Below are 4,315 nucleotides of genomic sequence, written 5' to 3'. Positions count from 1 at the left end.
GTGTTCCCAGTGTGCAGTGCAGAGTTGATAACACTAGCAGTCCAAGCACCTGCAGTCATCTGGACGCAAGCTCTCCTGTTCATTATTATCTCATAATGCAGTGGCTTGCAGATGGCAACGTACCGGTCGTATGCCATGATGGTGAGGAATGCAAGATTGGCTGCAGAAAAGAGGAATAAGAAAAAGACCTGGGACACACATCCAGCATAGGAAATTGTCCTGGTGTTTAAGAGGGAATTGGCCATGGACTTGGGGACAATAACAGAGATGGAGCCAAGGTCAAGGATGGACAAATTTGCCAAAAAACAGTACATGGGGCTGTGGAGGTGGTGGTCCGTAGTTACAACAGTGATGACAAGGAGGTTCCCCACCAGAGCTGCCAGGTACACTGCCAGAAAGATGACAAAATGTAAGATCTGCAGCTCCCGAGTGTCCAAGAAGCCCAGGAGGAGGAACTCGGTTACAGTGGTCCAGTTGGACATCTTCCCTTCCAGGGCACCGTGCAAGTCCTGGGTATAATAAAACAAAGGCAGTGGTAAGGAGGAGAGTTACAAACTCAGTGGCTTTGATATTCCCATCAATAATGTCTCCAAATTTCATGCTAAGAATGGAAATATTCCATTTTCCTTCCCATGAAATATTTGATTTTAATAAATGATTTTCCCTGGCAAGACCCTACATAAAATAAAATAAAATATAAAAAGTGAAGAAGATGTTAACCCAGCCACCCCTCAGGATTTTTTTCCTTTGCTTTAAATCTGAAAGTCTATCTTTTTTTTCAATAGATCTCACCTAGAAAATGTATGCTGGAAAGAAATATGTATGAAATAAAAGATATTATATAAAAAAGATGAATTCCTTAGAGGTCCCAGTCCCACGCCTCTCCTCTTCCCACCCTACGTCCAATATCCTATATAACATTGTCTGCATTCATAGCAAAAATTTTGAAAATGTCTTCATTCACTCTTGTAGCTTTGAATCTATTATACAGAAAATGCAGAATGATTTGTGTAGCCAGGTTTTCCAACTTTAATGTTTTAAAATTTCCTCTGCATCTCACTAAGACAGGACACTTCACCGATGCAGCAAACTTACTGAAATAGTTTTTGTGGAAGTTTCCTCATCTCTTGTGTCACATTCAGGCTTCCCCTGCCGAGATCCTTTGCTCTTGTCCAGTTGATCTCTCAGCACTCCTCTGCACCAACCACTAGTCTAGGTCCCCAGAAGCACAGCTAACTCAGAGGTCTTTCTCTGCTCCCTCTGTCACTGAACAACTGGAGTGAATCCAACCAGGTTTCTGAATGCGCAGCTGACCTCAACCCTGCCTTGTAGAAAAGGAGTGAAGCAAGATGACAATTTTGCAGTAGGTTTCTTCTGAAGGCTCCTGGGACTCGTTCCCTGGAGTCCTGCACAGCTCAGAAGGAAAAGCCCAGATGTGAACAGTCCGAGCTGTGCAGATGTTAGCAGAACAGCACAGCTGTGCTCTGCTTTAATTTCCATCACAACACAAGTCATGGGATCTCTGAGAAGGCCCTGAGCTTCTCTCTCTTGCTCAGTTGTCCCTGTTGGTCAGACTGGGCACATTAGGATGCAGGGAGGCAACAGATTGCAATTGGGTTAGTTGCTATGCAGTTTTGCATGAGAACTTAACACTGTTCACCAGAGCGCCCCAAGGGATGACAAGGGCAAGTGGTTATAAACTACTGCGAGACCATTTTAGGCTGGACGTAAGGAAGAATTTCTTTACTGTCCGAGCCCCCAAGGCCTGGAATAGCCTGCCATCGGAGGTGGTTCAAGCACCTACATTGAACACCTTCAAGAGAAATGTGGATGCTTATCTTGCTGGGGTCCTTTGATCCCAGATGACTTCCTGCCTCTCGGGGACGGGGCTGGACTTGATGATCTTCCGAGATCCCTTCCTGCCCGAATGTCTATGAATCTATGAAATATGACAGCCCTTCAGACCGTTTTCCCCTGACTCGTATACATACAGTGTCCCAGCTCTCCTTAAACCCAGGAATCTCATACACAGATGCCCCCTTTATGCCAGATCAAGCCCACGGGGTGGCCTAGCAGAGGCACTGCTTGCAGCTTGCGTTCTGCATTGGCTACATGTGCAGCTTGCAGCATTTGTACAGCTCTATCCCTGCATGCCGCATGCAACACAAACCGGGCCCAGCATCATGCACTGCATAAGATGCTTGGGGCCAGCCTGGAAGCCATGCTACGGACAGGATGCAGTGCTAGTCTGGGGTTCATACTGCATGTAGTATTTGCACCAGACTGGGCGCATCTATATAAGATGTTGCATCACCGTAGTGATGAGTTATGATGATGTAGTTTATTGCTGTGAGAACGTAGTGTTGGCAGGCACTAGTTGTGTCACCACCACTGCTACCTAATAAGAGGTAGCAATGAGCTACTGTGCATTCATTTATTGCTATTGCGCAGTGGGGTTGGAAACGATCCATGCGCTGTCAGGACTCTGCAGTCCTGGCAGGTACTGAGCATTCATTTAGCACTTGCTAAAGCTAGTACTAAATGTCTGCACAGTAACAACTGCCCAGTGGGGCGGACATGGAGATGCGCCCATTGACTGTGCACACTGCATCCTGCATGCACGGTGGGTCAACGAGCCCAATCCAGACAAACCCTCATTCCAGTACGCAGGGCTGATCTGGTACACGTGCCGCATGTAGCGCGCATCCCAGCCAAGCCCTAAGCCGTGTACAGCCCATGCCAGGCAGGCAAGCTGCACAAGGAGCATCAAGGGATCAGAGACCGTTCATGGACCTGATTTCTCTTGATCCGAACCTGCCAGATGCCAGAGCCTGACGTGACCATATGTGTCTCTGTGCTTCAGCCTCCATGCTAACTTACTGTACTGGCAGCTCCCACTTGGGACAGGGGTTGGTTGGTGTTTGGAACTTGCTCTCTTCATGGATGTTCGTATGGCCAAAAACAATGATCCCATCATGGGAGAAATTTAAAAATATCAACCTTTCCCTGTCCCCGAATTGGGATTTTTAAATTTTTTTTCTAATGAACCAAACAGTCGCAAAATATTTCACTTTGACCTTATCAGTTTTGTCGGGACTTCATCACAGCAGTTGGCAACCTAGAGCCCATGACCCCATTGTATCCACCCTGTGGAGGAAGGTCTTTGGCCGCTTTTGGTAACAGAGGCCTTCTCTGACCCTGCGCGGTGCTGTACTGCAGCTGGGCAGCAAAAAGAAGCAGCACTGGGAAAAAGTGGTAGTAGTCACCTGGTTTTGGTATCAGACTAGTTTTCCCTTGAGCTGGGTCAGTCTGGCCTAAAAGTGGAAAATGTTGGTGATTTCGCGCCTTATCATATTGATGTGTCCATTACATGGAGTTACAGAGACATCCCATGAGCCCTCCTTGCAACCTTCAAGAAAAAAAGTGGGTTTGTCTTCCCAATGTGGAACCAGCACTTTCTGATGGCATCTCTGATTGGGAATCTCCTTGATATCACAGGTATCATTCTTGACCACCGTCTCCACAGCCCCATGCACTTCTTCCTGATGAATCTTTCTATCCCGGACCTTGCAACGATCTCTGTCACCACCTCGAAATCCTTAGCCAATTCTCTGCTGAACACCAGGTCCTTGTTCTGTGCTGCATGCGTCGTCCAAGTCCTTTTCTTCTTGTTCTTCCTCGCACCTGACTTCCCTTTCCTCAGAGTCTTGGCATATGATCGGTAGGTACACTGTCATCTGCACAACACTGCACTATGAGACAATCATGAACTGGAAAGCTTGCATCTAAATGGAAACCAGTGCATGGATTTGTGGTTTTCTGTTTTGTGCCCTGCACACTGGTAACATCTTTAGTGTATCTTTCCACCAAGCTAATATCATCAACCGGTTCTTCTGTGAAACCCCTCAGCTAATCAAGTTCGCTTGCTCTGACTTGTACCTCACACGGCTGGAGATAATTGCTGTTGGTGTTTGCATAACTTTAGACCTGTTTTGTTTTCATAATTGTATCATACAGTCAGATTTTCTACACAGCGCCCATCTGAGCAAGGACAGGACAGAGACTCCTCACCTCTTTCTGTCTGCTTGCTTATTAGCATGGGTACCTGTCCCTCTATGAAACCTATCTCCAGCTCCCCATCAGCTCTTGGCCTCATAGAAGCCATTCTCTGTTCTGTGCTGGATCCACTAATCAAGCCAGTTACGTACATGTGTATGAGGAACAAGGACCTTAAATGTGCCCCGTGGTTGCATCCCCTTCTCCTGCTGCTGCCACTGTCCCCAACAGACCCAGGCAACGGGAGCCCCAATGCTGG

At 47.1% G+C, this 4,315-nt stretch overlaps 1 pseudogene; it reads right to left on the bottom strand.

The window, feature by feature from the left end:
• Window positions 1–482, bottom strand: part of LOC112549072 — a 962-nt pseudogene extending 480 nt beyond the window's left edge.
• Window positions 483–4,315: the final 3,833 nt, after the last annotated feature.

This window comes from Alligator sinensis, unplaced genomic scaffold (assembly GCF_000455745.1).
Source record: "Alligator sinensis unplaced genomic scaffold, ASM45574v1 scaffold1661_1, whole genome shotgun sequence".
Classification (NCBI taxonomy): domain Eukaryota; kingdom Metazoa; phylum Chordata; order Crocodylia; family Alligatoridae; genus Alligator; species Alligator sinensis.
This window is presented reverse-complemented; position numbering and strand designations above follow the sequence as displayed.